Here is a 15,483-nt window from a genome sequence, read left to right on the forward strand (position 1 = left end):
ATAAAATGATAGTAATTTTATCTGTTCGTATGTATGCTTGGAAGTGTTATTTCTGGATCTTGCCTAGTCTCTGCAAATACACGCTAACAAGTGTGAATGCCAATCTGGATGGCAACAATTCAACCAAAACAATTGCTTAATCAAAGATAAGAATTTGCCCATTAATATCACCATTGACTCTGGGAATAGTGCCCAGATTCCAGAGCCTAACGTGACTTATTGTTTGTGAATTATTATAATTCCAAATCCTAACAAGGATAGGGTTCTTTGGGCAGCATCCAGAATTCTATCAGATGACTTGATGTTTGTTTTTTTTTTAAGACAGACATCAGATTTTAGACAAGAAAAGCATTAGATTTTGAAGTCTAACTTCAAAGAATGCAATAGTTATCTTTCAATTCCTAAAGTAGTAGCCTGATTTGGGTGTGGTGCATTTATTAACTACATAAAACATTGATAAGAAGAGTTTCCTCCAGATACCACAGACATATATATCTTTAAAGCCAGTGAAAGTGTACCTAACTTCCATTCCCAGTGCAAAGGGATGCCACTAGATACTTCTGGAATTGATCCTGAAGGTAGTAGACTTCATTTGAAGGCAGATTTGGAAAACTGAGGAATAACAAGAGGAGCTTCTGAAAGGGTGAGCCAGATATTTATAGTAGTGGGGAAATAAGGAATCTAATCTCTAAAATTTAAGACCAAAGGGGACTTCCACAGCAACAGTGTAGGCAAAAAAATAAAATTAAGGGCCAAGAAAAGGCAACCCAAAGCAGTAGTTGATATAGCAAATCTTTACATTGGTGGAAGATAAATGTACCAGACCTGCTTTAAAAATAAAAACAGTTAAGGAAAAAGCTTCTTGAAGAATGGAAGTCAACTGCTACGTAGTACGTTCTAGCAATATTATGAAGATTAAATGTAAGTTCTAAAAATATGTTTTCCTTTGTCTGAACTTTCTACTTTAAAGCTTCTGACACTCAGCAAAAAATAAGAACTGCTGCTGAGCATCCAGGAAGACAGTGAACTCTGAGAGATGGTGTTTTCAGTGTCATTTCAAGCTGGTTTTAGAAAAGGCAGAGGAACCAGAGATCAAAATTGCCAACATCTGCTGGATCATGGAAAAAGCAAGAGAGTTCCAGAAAAACATCTATTTCTGCTTTATTGACTATGCCAAAGCCTTTGACTGTGTGGATCACAATAAACTGTGGAAAATTCTGAAAGAGATGGGAATACCAGACCACCTGACCTATAGAGAACCTATACACAGGTCAGGAAGCAACAGTTAGAACTGGACATGGAACAACAGACTGGTTGCAAATAAGAAAAGGAGTACATCAAGGAAACCCTCACAGGCAAATTGAATGTATGTAAGAAAACCTAATAATGGCTTTTCTTGAGGTAGAGAGAAATGACTAGAAAAGGGAAAGAGGAGCCTTCTGGAATCCTTTACTCTTCTGTTTCTTTTTATGGTTGCATATGTTTGTGCAAGCTGGAATCAAGATTGCCAGGGGAAATATCAATAATCTCAGATATGCAGATGACACCACCCTTATGGCAGAAAGCAACTGAACTGAAGAGCCTCTTGATGAAAGTGAAAGAGGAGAGTGAAATAGTTGGCTTAAAATTCAACATTCAGAAAACTAAGATCATGGCATCCGGTCCCATCACTTCATGGGAAATAGATGGGGAAACAGTAATAGATTTTATTTTCTTGGGCTCCAAAATCACTGCAGATGGTGACTGCAGCCATGAAATCAAAAGATGCTTGCTCCTTGGAAACAAAGCTATGATCGATCTAGACAGCATATTAAAAGCAGAGATATTACCTTGCTGACAAAGGTCTGTCTAGACAAAGCTATGGTTTTTCTAGTAGTTGTGTATGGATGTGAGAGTTTGATATAAAGAAAACTGAGCTTCAAAGAATTGATGCTTCTGAACTGTGGTGTTGGAGAAGACTCTTGAGAGTCCCTTGCATTGCAAGGAGATCAAACCAATCAATCCTAAAGGAAATCAGTCCTGAATATTCACTGAAAGGACTGATGCTGAAGCTGAAACTCCAAAACCTTGGCCACCTGACGTGAAGAACTGAGTCACTGGAAAAGACCCAGATGCTGGGAAATATTGAAGGCAGGAGGATAAGGGGACGACAGAGGGTGTGATGGTTGAATGGCATCACTGATTCAATGGACATAAGTTTGAGCAAGCTCCAGGAGTTGGTTATGGACAGGGAAGCCTGGCATGCTGCAGTCCATGAGGTTGCAAAGAGTCAGATACGACTGAGCGACTGAACTAGATTGAAGTTTGTTCACTTTGTGATAACTCATTAAGCTGTATAGCCATGACTTGTACAATTTTCTGTATGTCTGTTATATGTTAATGAACTTTTTAAGTTAAAGGAAACAGAGACTGTCAGTGAATTCTAAAATATATGGATTCAAGTGTGGTGGTCAAAGAGATTGACAGAACTAAGTAAGCAATCTGTTTCATGGCTAAAAAAGAATTAAATGAACACCATTGTTTGTATTTAAGAATGAATTGAGCTGACTAGAAAATGGGTAGATGGGAAATGAACACATTCCTCTCTTTCCTTAATATGGTAGAAGTGCTTCTGATATACCTGATTAAAGACTTAGTTTTTTGTTCTGAAAGAATTGAAAAATCACATTAAAGATGATTTTTGAGGTATTTTTCAGACTGAGGCAGAATCCTCGGGATGACTTTGAAAAAATTTGGCTGCCCTTCTCAGCAATGGGCAAGAAGTTCTTAAAAACCAAAAATGCTTGGAATTCTGCAAAAATGAAATGATGCTGAGACTTACCTAGTATAAATGTTGTTTCTTATCTGACAAGTATCTTTTCTTCCACCAAAGAAGAAATTTAGATATGCAGAAAGCTAAGCCATTCGTGGCAATACTGTTTTCATCTGCCAATAACAGGTCTAAGTATGGGCATGTGGCACAGATCTTGCTAATGAGACAAAGGTGAGGCATGTCTGAGACTTCTGAGAAAACTTTTCTCCTTAGAAGTAAGTGCCGTTTAACTTTCACTCACTTGGCTTCTGTGAGGATGTGATGCTCAGAGTTAGGCCAGCCATCCTCTCCCTTGACAGGAGAGATCATGGATAGTCTAAGAATGGCAGAGCAGAAGGATAAGATGAGCTTGGGTCTTTTGGTGATGTCCTTGATTCTTTGTACTAACTCTGGGGCTGCCAACTTTAGAACCTCTTGTTAAGTGAGCACTAAGTGTCCTTATATAGTAAATTTATCTTTTATTCTAGTTAAAGCTTATCAAGTGATACAAATTATCTTTATATATTTTTGGTCTAAATGTGATCTGCATTGGCTTTTTCTAAATCCTAAAAAAGAAGTAGCTAACAACTAATGTATTCGGGACACTGAATTAATAATATCTCTAAATACAGTCGGGTTGTTTAAACATTCTTCCTTATCCCCTGCTCAAAGCTCTTCTTAAAAAAATTTTTTAATTGTAAAAATGGATAATGTAAAATTTACCATCTTACCCATTTTAAGTATATTTCAGTAGTGTTAACTGCATTCAAATTTTGTGCAGCAGACCTCTAGAACTTTTTCATCTTGCAAAACTAAAACTATAGTTTAGTTTTAAACTTAAAAAACTCATTTCACCTTCCCAAAGCCCATGGCAACATCGTTTTACCCTCTGTTTCTTGTGTTTGACTACTTTAGTACCTCATATAAGTGGGATCATATAGTACACAGTATTTGTGTTTGGTTTATTTCACCTAACATAATGTTCTCAAGATTCATCCCTGTTGAGCATGTGACAGGATTTCTTTCTTTTTTAAAGCTGAATGATATTTCATTATATGTGTATACTATATTTTCTTTATCCATTCATTAGTGGACATTTGGGTTGATTCCACCTCTTGGCTATTTTGAATAATATTATAATGAACATAGGTTGCAGCTCTCTCTTCAACATCCCATTTTTTATTCTTCTGGATATGTACCCAAAAGTGGGAATGCTAGATCATATGGTGATTCTATTTTTAATTTTTTTGAGGAATCTTCATACTGCGTCCTATTGCAGCTAGTTTAAAATTTTAATATTCAAGTAATGCTATATTTTAAGCAAAATTTTAATAAAATAATATGAATATATAAAATGATATTTTAAAATCAATAAAAATATTATTTATCAGAAAACAGCATGATACACCAGAAACAGAATGGGTAAACTGAATTTTTTGTGTATATCAGGAAAAAATTTTGAAATTTATAAGTAACCATTTCATGTCTGTTCTTTTTCTTTTTTTAAATTCAGATTGCCAATAATGGTACTGTTATTACTATTTTTACTACTAATTTTACAGATTGCCAATATAGTACTTTTATTGATATTTTACTCTTGTAAAACACCAGTTGAGCTTGTTTGCCATAATTTTTATGTATATTAATTTGTGTATGAAATTGATTATGAAAATCATATCTTATAATGATGCATTATCTCATTATGAGTGGACAAATAATGACAAAATGAAATGACTTATAAAGACATTGAAGATCAAACTTCAGTTAACATCCTACTTATACAGTGAACTGTTTAGCAGGTAGAACCATGCCGAGACTAGTAACCTCGAGGACTGTGGTTCACTGGTAGATCCAGATAACTTCTGTACCTATCATATGCAATACCTCTATTTGGTAAAATAATGGACACCAGTTACACCATATCCTCCAATAACATGTTCACTTCTTTGCAACCCCATGGACTGTAGCCTGACAGGCTCCTCTGTCCATGGAATTTCCCAGGCAAGAATACTGGCGTGGGCTGCCATTTCTACTCCAAACTAATATAGGAACCAAACAAAAGCTGTCAATTAATAAGACATCAATGTTTTCAAAGTTAAAAGAATTTAAACAACTGGACCACAGTGTAAATCAAACAAATGATTATATACTCATAACAAAATAATATATTAAAAATAATTGTAACAAGTATTTTTACATATATCATAGAATTCCAATGACAATACAAATATGAACTAATGATTTCATTTAATATATAATTTTCTTCCCTATATCTGGTAACTGAACTGCTTTAATTTCAGTATTAAGATGAAATAATCCAATGTGTATCCCAGGGCCCAGATTTTCAGTAGCCTAATAATGTTCTCCACTAAAGAAATTGGGATTCTTTGGAGAATGGCTGATTTATTATTTCAAGTAAAAGAAATGCAGGATAAGCCTGAATAACTTTTGCCTGAAAGCAGTGATGCATATTTTAAAATTCTGAGAAAATTTTAAAAAGAGCCACCATGAAGGGGCTTCTGTGTGATAAATTGTGACCGTGTGGCTCAGCACAACAAAAAATTGTAGCTAATCAAACCAAGTCTGAAAATGAGTTAATTATAATATCACCAAAATCATGAGTCCATAATGATGGACTAAAAGGCTGTTTTTAGATCAAATATTATCTCACATTACCTCCATTCAGAAGTTAATTATAAATATAGTCTCATAGTATGTGAAAGTGTTTCCTTGTACAAAGACTAAAGTTATTGCTAGCATAACTTTTATAGGATTTTTCTCTTCTGTTTGGGATTTGAATATTGAACGCTAACAGAAACACTGGCCAACTTGTTAAAAGCTCTGTAAACCTTTAGCTTTTCCACTGCTCTGTCATTCCCGTTATCCTAGATTGGCTGATACAGGTCAAAGCCACAGTGAAGTTCCCTCCCAGTGCTGGCATTCAGCTGGCATGCTCCAAATGGCTAGTACCTTTCTCACTATTATATCTGCTTATGCCGTGCCAGCTGTTAAATGCTTTGTACCTCAACCTGTACAGACTATGAGATTTTCTTTCTCAAGCCAGTGGCCACCCAGTGATATACTGCATTGTGTATTAGATATTAAATTTTATTGTTAGAAGACATTTTCTACTCACAGATGTTAGAGTCCTTGCACATTGACCTGAACAGGCTAAGTTGCAATCCACATCCTGTATATTTAATTCCCATAAGAGTTTCAATAGAGTTACCTTGTTCAATGATCAGAAAATACAATTCAGAGGTCTGGAAACTTGTCCACCATGGAATGATAAACCTTGTCTCCCACCCTGCCCAATTCGTGTGTTGCAACCATTTCCCAAAATGCTGACTTCATCATCCTTACATGGGAATCTAAGTAGGCTTACCTGGTAGCTGGGCTTAAAGTGAAAAGATTGTGCTAGATACTTCTCTTATTCTTCAAGATAGACCTAATCATTTTCCTTCTTTGGACAGAGCTGACCTCTTTCTGAGTATATCTAATGATGCAGGGCAGAAGAATGTAACTGGGCTCTCTTACTTTGCCAAGAAGGGGTGTTGCATGGGATAGGCAAAGAAGTTATACAGATCTAACAGTGAACAATCCTTGAGGCTACTAGTCCCTGCATGGGTCTACCTAGATAGTAGGGAGAACCAATAAGTCTAAAAATAGATGCTCTTTTAGGAGCATTTGTCACAAATAACCAGAAAAAAAAAATGGATGCTTTAAAAATTGGATTTCTATCCAATTTTTATACTTTTATGAATTAAAAAAAATAACGATTTACAGATAGTATTTTTTTTCCAACTGACATATCACAATGCAAATGACTTTAATGCTTCTAAATGCTGAGTCTACTCTCATGGACCTTTAATACTGAGTAGAAATCTTTCCATTTGACATTTGAAAGGTAATGGTGATTAGACAGCCAGATGTCACATCCTAGGCATGGCACTCTCCAAACTTGTTTATTAAAACAGCTTATACTGTTTTATACCACATAGTGACAATTATGATTATGATTATGATTTCACAAGCCATATGGCACTTGAGTAAGTAAGTGAAGAAAAAACTGTGCCTGCTCTTTGATAAATAATGCTACGTATACATTGATGTAATATGAATCTTATAAAAGTCACATTGAAGAAAAAGAAGAAGCTAAAAATAGCCACCAAATTATATTAAAATGAATGTTGGCACCTAGGTCTGTGGCTCAAACTTTTAAAAAAGACTAGAAGAAAAGAAATATTTACTCAAGAAAACAATCCTACTACTATTCATTGATTAGTATGAAGTAGCCATGCTGACTACTGATAAACTGTTTAAACACCTTTGCTAAAGAATGTAGACAATTGCTATATAATATATGTATAAATGGAGAAGGAAATGGCAACCCACTCTAGTGTTCTTGCCTGGAGAATCCCAGGGACGGGGGAGTCTGGTGGGCTGCCATCTATGTGGTCGCACAGAGTCGAACATGACTGAAGCGACTTAGCAGTAGCATATGTATAAAAGATAATGGATAAATAAAACCTCAGGAAGCAAAAATTTTGGAACTAGTAAATTCAGGTTAGAGGAAAGTTCATGATTGGGTTTAGTAAGCTCCCAAATGAAAGAACATGGGAGAAAGGCATATGATTTTCTTTTTAGAAAGAAAATATAAACGACTTAAAGTCTTCCCAGGTGGTGCCAGTGGTAAAGAATCCTCCTGACAATGCAAGAGATTCAAGAGACGCAGGATCAATTCTTAGGTCAGGAAGATCTGGAGGAGGACGTGGCAACCCATTCCAGTATTCTTGCTGGGAGAATTACATGGACAGAGGAGCCTGGTGGGCTAGAGTCCATGGGGCCACAAAGAGTCAGACACAACTGAGTGACTGAACACACAACACACACACAAACTACTTACATAGCATTTCTTAAACAGCAGCCAATGATAGAGCCAGCAGGCTAAGGAGTTAGAGTGGCTGAGATTTGAACACAGCAGATATGCAAAACTATGAAGTTCTTTAAGAAAATATCTAATCTTTGCTAGGAAATCCAAGAGAAGTAATGAGCAAAACATTCTTACACTTGCAAAAGGTCTCAGGTGTATTAGCACTTCTGGGGAAAACTGTAATGATGACCCAATTCATGATCTGTGCAAAGTGAGGGGGAACTAGATGTAGACTGCTATGCTGGTTAAAAGTGGAGCCAAGTTTATGGGTGGATGCTGTACTGGCTTTACTAATGGCAGTGACAATAGAAAATTACTTAAGAGAATAGTGGCTGACAGGAACCCTTTCCTTCAGATGGCAATAAATGTAGTCCTAAAGAAAATAGCTGAAAAATTTTAAAGTTATTTCATTAAAATTTTTGCTTGAAAATGACTGAAACCTTAAATAGAAGAAAATGGCTTCACAAAGATGATTAGAGATGCATTAAATGAAGTCATTTGGAATCCATCTTCCCTATTGGTTCTTTCTCCTTCCTGGAACTTGACTCTGGGTTTTAATTGCTGGTTTGAAATTTGCTGGTTGTGTCATCTTGGGTTAGTACAGTCCTTCTAAATCTCACCTGTTTAATTTTATAAATGGAGAAGATAATATTTATTTCATAGAGATTCTATGAAGATTCAATGAGAGAATGTGGAATTAATGTCTCACATTTAATGAAATTTCAGTGATTATTAACAGTTACCTTTCATGACTGCTTCTTACTTGCTTTATCTTCAAAAGCATCTCAACACCTCTCTAAGGTAGAGTATCTTATTATTCTTTTGTTTTTGTTTTACATTTTACACAAGAGAAAATAATTCAGGCTTAGGAATGTTAAAATACAAAATCACACAGCTAGTCAATGACAGATGATGGAGTTGAGGCCTATCTTCTTCTAAAATTTTGTGGTTTTTTACTATTATGCTACACTGTAGTCTACACTTAAAGCAAAAAACTAACAGAAACAAAAATCTTCACAGTTATAGGATGATTTACCAATAATAGAAAGGACAGCATGTGAGTATGTCGTGCCAGGAGTCTGCTACAGTGAGGAAGTGCCCCAAACTCCTTATACCACCTTTAACACCCCCAACAATGAACTTTGCCTGTCCTCTAAGACTGTGTACCCTTAAAGATTCCTTCTGTGTACAGATATCAACACCAGGGAAACCAGACAGAAAATCAAAAGAGATTAGAGGCTCTACTATGTCCCAAAGTCCTTGAACCAAATATTATTATATTTTTCTTGTTCGTTTGTTTTTACTGGAATTAAAATTATTTTCTGCTGTTCAAGATTATTTTTGGTCTTAATGTTTCTAAATGTCCCTGCTGCAAATTGAGATATAAAAGAAGAATTCTATCACTTGATTCCCACCGTGTTTTCCAAAATTTCATGTTGTCGAATGAAAGATACAATGATTTTGGCACAGTCACACTCTCATCTCAAAAACAGACCTCCTGCTGTCAGATTTAGTGGCATAAATTTCTCTGATGTAATATTTTTCCTCCCCCAATGCTATCCCCTCTGCAGTACTTCCATGTAATGATTTAACTTTGCACTCATATTCTCCAAAAAAGACCTCATGTTATCAGATTTATTGGTGTGAACAATTCTTGGTGCTTTTTTTTTTTTCTTCCCTCATTGCTGCACTGCTATCCCCCTTCTCACCTCCCACAGTATTTGCTGAAATAATTTAATTCTTTCATGGAGCAGAAGCTTTTACAGTAACTCAGTACATTCCCTGAAGTTGGTTGAAAGCTGTTTCTTTAATCCTTTACAGACTGTGTCCAGGAGAGGTGGCTCCCATTTCTCAATCTCTTCCTTTACTTTTTAGCACTGTTTCAATGTTTCAGTGAAAATTCGCCTCAGAATTCTTCCCTCTCTATAAATGGGAAAGGAAAAGAGGTATCTTTTGGCTTTAGATATTGTAAGTTAAACAGTGATGGGAAAGAGTAAAACATCTAGGTCAATACATTGCTGAGAAAATGAATTAGGCAGCCACCAGTTAAAGATTAGTAGGAAATCTAGGATCCTTTCAGAGAAGCATGTAGAAGAACATGTGAAATTTGAGTTGCAGAAAGTGATGCCTGTGAGAGTTCTTTACAATTTAAGGATACCAACCAGTAGTGCGATTCAGCTCAAGCACCCCAAACTCTAAGAAGTTTTCTGAACACAGAGCTGTGCCTTTTCAGGGTCAAAATTAAAAGGAGAGCATTAAGTATTCAAAAGAGAAATATGAGAAGCAGTAGATAGGGATATAGAGAACAGCATAGGATGACATACAGGGATGAATCAAACAGAATAAGCACAGTGCTGAGGAGGGAGTGAGAGTCAAGTCCAGCCACACCTAGCCCTAGTTACTTCACTCTCAAGTCTCCAAAAACCCTCTAGAATCAACTTGTGTGCAGCCACAGTACTTAGGACTTTGTGCCATTTTTTATTTTAATTAAAATAGCCAGGAGGCACGTATTTATGCAAGGAAATATAAGGCAGAGAAGAGTGCAAGACAGCAAGAATTAAAGAGAAAAAAAAAGCGATTTTCACTCTAAATGAATAGTATCAAAACTAATAAGCTTTTGAATTTACTCATTTAGAATGTCAATTCCTTATTTTTTCCACAAATTGTTTTTGAGAGGATGGCATCTTTAGTTCTTATATTTGTCTTTCTTTCTTAAAAACCAGTTGTAAACAATTGTGAGTAGGTTTGCCTTGGATAAGCATTTCAGGAGTAAGAAGTAGAATATCAACTTGCTTTATGAAGTTTTGTGGTGAGAAAGGGGAACATGTACTATAAAGACAACTTATTTTAGCAATTTATTAATAATTTTATAAATCACTCAAAAGAGAACAAAGTGGAATTCTAAGTTAGCAACAACTGTTATCAACTTTTAATTCTATTGGCAATAATAATAAATCAACCCAATTCTTTATTTTATAGAAATACAAAGCATTTCTCTGTGGTTCTCAAGATTTTACTTTGTAAGACCTTATTAAAATGTACCAGAATACTGGTTTCATTCTTACCTTGTGATCTGGTTTTGATTTCTCCCCTGAAAAGCTGCAGCTCTGTGTTCAGAGCGCTTGCAGGCTCTATTTGTTATGGAAAGTTTGGCAGAGAACCAAATTGCTGTGGAAGGAAGAGCTGATTGGGTGACATTTTAACAGATTTTTAATAGCATGTAAACAACCAATAGTTAACAATCCTGTCAGCTAAAATTCATTGTCTTCTCCCCATTTCCATCTTAAGTTAATCCTGCAATTATGAATTTGATGTTCTGTGTTTTTATGCTTCCAATTTCCATCAAAATCAACTCATATGCAACCCTTTCATCATCCCCCAACTTGAGCAATGATCTTGAGCAAGCCAAGTGTTGCATTTCTGAGGAATGAAAGAAGACTATATCCACTCTTGAGATAAAGCAGTGAAGGAAGAACACAAACAGACAGGAAGCTAGGCAATCTGTGCTGATTAGGAATTGAGCTGTGTACAGTAAATGGGAGGGAGAGATGACAGGTATTAATAGCAACCAAGGGACTGTCATTATGTTCTACCTTGGAAATTCTTGCAAATACTAAGAATACAAAGAATGAAGAGTGCAATTCTTGGACTTTGTTCCTACAAAATGCCCCTCTTTATCTATTGAAAGTGAAACTCGCTCAGTCATGTCCAACTCTTTGCGACCCCAGGGACTATACAGTTTATGGAATTCTCCAGGCCAGAATACTGGAGTGGATAGCCGTTCCCTTCTCTAGGAGATCTTCCCAACCCAGGGATCAAACAGAGGTCTCCTGCATTGCAGGTTGATTCTTTACCAGCTGAGCCACAAGGGAAGTCCCTCTCTATCTATTATCTATTGATGTTTATTTAAGAAGTGTCTCATAAGCAGGGTATAGTTGATTTTTGTTTTGTTCTAGTTTTAACCAGTTTGTCTTTGTACTAGACTGTAATTGCTGGTATGCTGTTGCTGCTGCTGCTGCAAAGTTGCTTCAGTCATGTCTGACTCCGTGCGACCCCATAGACAGCAGCCCACCAGGCTCCTCCGTCCCTGGGATTCTCCAGACAAGAACACTGGAGTGGGTTGCCATTTCCTTCTCCAATGCATCAAAGTGAAAAGTGAAAGTGAAGTCGCTCAGTCCTGTCCGACTCTTCGCTACCCCATGGACTGCAGCCCACCAGGCTCCTCCATCCATGGGATTTTCCAGGCAAGAGTACTGGAGTGGGTTGCCATTGCCTTCTCCCAGTTGCTGGTATAATTGCATTTATTTCTGAAATTTTGCTTTATTCTTTCTATATTTTGTCAATCTTGTTTATGCCTCATTTTCTTTCTATGTTTGCTTCTTTTGGATTAACAAAATTTTTAAATAATGAAAATTTCCCCTAGCATTCATGCTCTATAACTCTTGTCTCCTCAGTGAAGTAAGATTGCAAAATAAAAACCGCCAAAACCTCAGCTCTGCTTTTAAGTGGCTTTCTTTCTTTCTTTTTAAGCCTCTACCTAATGCAGCTGTGTAATTTGGCAGATGTTTTGAGGTGAAAATTCCTTGAATGTCAGGCTCAGTTCTTGCCAGCCCTTTTTTCCTCCGAATTCTTGACCCTTCAAACCTCCAATTTTGTCACTTCATCCCCACAAGACAACCAAAGACTTTGTTGATTTTCCTATTTCCCAGCAGTGGCCTTCTGCCCAGAAATCCAAATTGCCTGCTTCCTGGTACACAATGGAATTGTCAAATGCCCCTGGAAAAAAAGCAGCTGTAGCTTCAATTTCTGTCTTCCTGGAATCTTGATTTCTCATCCTCAATGCTTCTTTTCTTTCTCTTACGTTTATATGGATTTTTAATTTGTTTTTTGTTTGTGGGGCTTTTTCAGCCCTTCTGGTTAATCTTAATGACAATACTGGACTGCCACAAGGTACGTCTTCCATTCAAATTGAAATTTGAGTTCAGTGTAGATGAAAGCATGTCTTCAGAAGCCAGGAGGACTGCAGGTCTTTTGGGCTTTATTCAAGTGACAGTAGAATAATTTATTATCAAAACTAAAACTTTTGAGAATGAAAAGAGTGTTATTAATAATTAGTCCAGAGTAATAGGTAAACATTGAGATATGGTCACCCCAGTTTTATGACTTATATAGTTGTTTCTCCTTTCCTGCTGCTGCTGCTGCTAAGTCGCTTCAGTTGTGTCCGACTCTGTGCGACCCCATAGACGGCAGCCCACCAGGCTCCCCCGTCCCTGGGATTCTTCAGGCAAGAACACTGGAGTGGGATGCCATTTCCTTCTCCAATGCATGAAAGTGAAAACTGAAAGTGAAGTCGCTCAGTCGTGTCCGACTCTTCGCGACCCCATGGACTGCAGCCTACCAGGCTCCTCCATCCATGGGATTTTCCAGGCAAGAGTACTGGAGTGGGGTGCCATTGCCTTCTCCTCTCCTATTCCTTCTCAAATACCAGCTGCCTTCTTTCAGGGTAGATGCAAGGTGACTGTCTGAAATTTTGCTGACCCACAGACACATGTAGATATGATGATGATGTTGTTGTTCAGTAGCTAAATTGTGTCCAACTCTTTACGACCCCATGAACTTCAACACACCAGGCTTTCCTATCCTTCATATCTCCCTGAGTTTTCTCAAATTCATGTCTGTTGAGTCAGTGATGCCATTCAATCATGTCATCCTCTGTCACCCTCTTCTCCTCTGCCGTCAATCTTTCATAGCATCAGGGTCTTTTCCAACAAGCCAGATTTTCACATCAGGTGGCCAACGTATTGGAGCTTCAGCACTAGTTCTTCCAATGAATATTTAGAATTGATTTCCTTAGGATTGGCTGGTTTGCTGTCTCTCTGTCCAAGGGACTCTCAAGAATCTTCTCCAGCACCACAGTTCGAAAGCATCAATTCTTTGGCACTCAGCCTTCTTTATGGCCCAACTCTCACACCCATACATGACTACTGGAAAAACCATGCAGATGACATGATACTATACATTAAAAAATAAATAAATAAAGATGCCACAAGAAAACTACTAGAGCTAATCAATGAAATGGTAAAATTGCAGTATACAAAATTAATATGCAGAAATCTCATGCACTTCTGTACACTAACAACAAAAGATCAGAAAGAGAAATTAAAAAAACAATTTAATTTACCACTGTAAGAAAAAAATAATAAAATACTTAGGAGCAAACTTACATAAGGAGACAAAAGACCTGTGCTCAGAAAACTATTTCTTCTCAGGGAGAGAAATCAAAGATGACACAAACAGGTGGAGAGATATACCATGTTCTTAGATCGGAAGAATCAGTATTTTGAAAATGACTGTGCTACCCAACGGAGAAGGCAATGGCACCCCATTCCAGTACTCTTGCTTGGAAAATCCCATGGACAGAGGAGCCTGGTGGGCTGCAGTCCATGGGATGGCTAACAGTCGGACATGACTGAATGACTTCACTTTCACTTTTCACTTTCATGCATTGGAGAAGGAAATGGCAACCCACTCCAGTGTTCTTGCCTGGAGAATCCCAGGGACAGTGGAGCCTGGTGGGCTGCCATCTATGGGGTGGCACAGAGTCGGACATGACTGAAGCGACTTAGCAGCAGCAGCAGCAATGCTACCCAAAGCAATCTACAGATTCAGTGCAATCCCTATCAAATTACAATGGTATTTTCCACAGAATTAGAACAAAAAAAATTTTAATTTGTGCCGGGAGCCAGCACGGGAGTCCCCACCCATGACAAGGTCATGTGGGACAGTTCTGGTGGGCAAGGCGAGCCAGAACTCGAGGGGTGCCCCTCTGGGCCTGCCTGAGCGTCTACCCCAAAACCAGAGACTGTCTGTTTTACTGCTTCATGACTTTCACCAACTCCTCTGACAGTCACGGGGGGCTATCCCCGACCACCTTTTCTCTGAAGGAAATCAATTTAGAGCTCTAGTTAGTTAGCCTCCTGGGCATAATAGGAGTGTTTCAATCCAAACCCCTCAGATGGCTCTCTAACTTGCCTGACAGGTTTACCCGGACTCCGCAAGAGGCACGGGAAGCTTAAGATATTCAAATAGTATAGAGCCTCTAGGGGAGTTAGAAATTGTTAGAACTAGTAGAAGATTTCATTGTTGAGCCAATGCTTGCTGCCAAGTTTCCACATCCCCTGTATTGTATCCTTGTAAGTGTATTAATTAATATAGTTGGTATGTAGAAAAAAATAAGTAGTGGCCTTGGTGTTAACAGCTTTAGACCCTCAAAGTAATAAATTCTTTCCTTTGTTGTAACCCACTGCACCTTTGCCCTATAGGAATGCAACTTTATCTAACACCTTCGGAGGATGGCGCCAAACTTTAAAATAATTATTCTTAGAGAAAATAAGTCTTATGGTTGACAAACCTTTATCAGAGTCATAAAATGTTAATAGGCCTTCTGGCCAGAAGATGATGTAAATCACCTAAACCATTTGTATATGATAAGTTTGCAGAAAAGAAAGCCTGGTCTCAATAAGGATCAAAGACTACTGACTTTGCATGATTTCACACCCCCTATTATCCTCTATGTGCAACTTAGGGTATATAAGCTCCCTTTGAAAATAAAGCTATGGGCCTTGCTCAACAGGCTTGGTCTCCCCGTTTCGTTCTTTCTTGTTTCCTTTTCCTCCTTTTCTCTTCTGATCTTCCTTCAGGACATTTAATTGGAGCGTGGGGGTCCTCTGGGACTACTTATTTGCCTGGGCTTCTAAGA

At 37.6% G+C, this 15,483-nt stretch overlaps 1 protein-coding gene across 2 annotated transcripts in view; it reads right to left on the reverse strand.

Annotated features, from left to right (window-relative positions):
- Window positions 1–10,910, reverse strand: part of IL33 (interleukin 33) — a 51,925-nt gene extending 41,015 nt beyond the window's left edge. The window contains exon 1 of one of the 2 annotated variants that reach the window (XM_006076453.4): window positions 10,790–10,910. The gene's annotated coding sequence lies outside the window, so the exon portion shown is untranslated. The remainder of the gene's footprint in view (window positions 1–10,789) is intronic. The other variant, XM_006076452.4, reaches the window with a different exon arrangement.
- Window positions 10,911–15,483: the final 4,573 nt, after the last annotated feature.

This window comes from Bubalus bubalis, chromosome 3 (genome assembly GCF_019923935.1).
Source record: "Bubalus bubalis isolate 160015118507 breed Murrah chromosome 3, NDDB_SH_1, whole genome shotgun sequence".
In the NCBI taxonomy this organism is placed as follows: domain Eukaryota; kingdom Metazoa; phylum Chordata; class Mammalia; order Artiodactyla; family Bovidae; genus Bubalus; species Bubalus bubalis.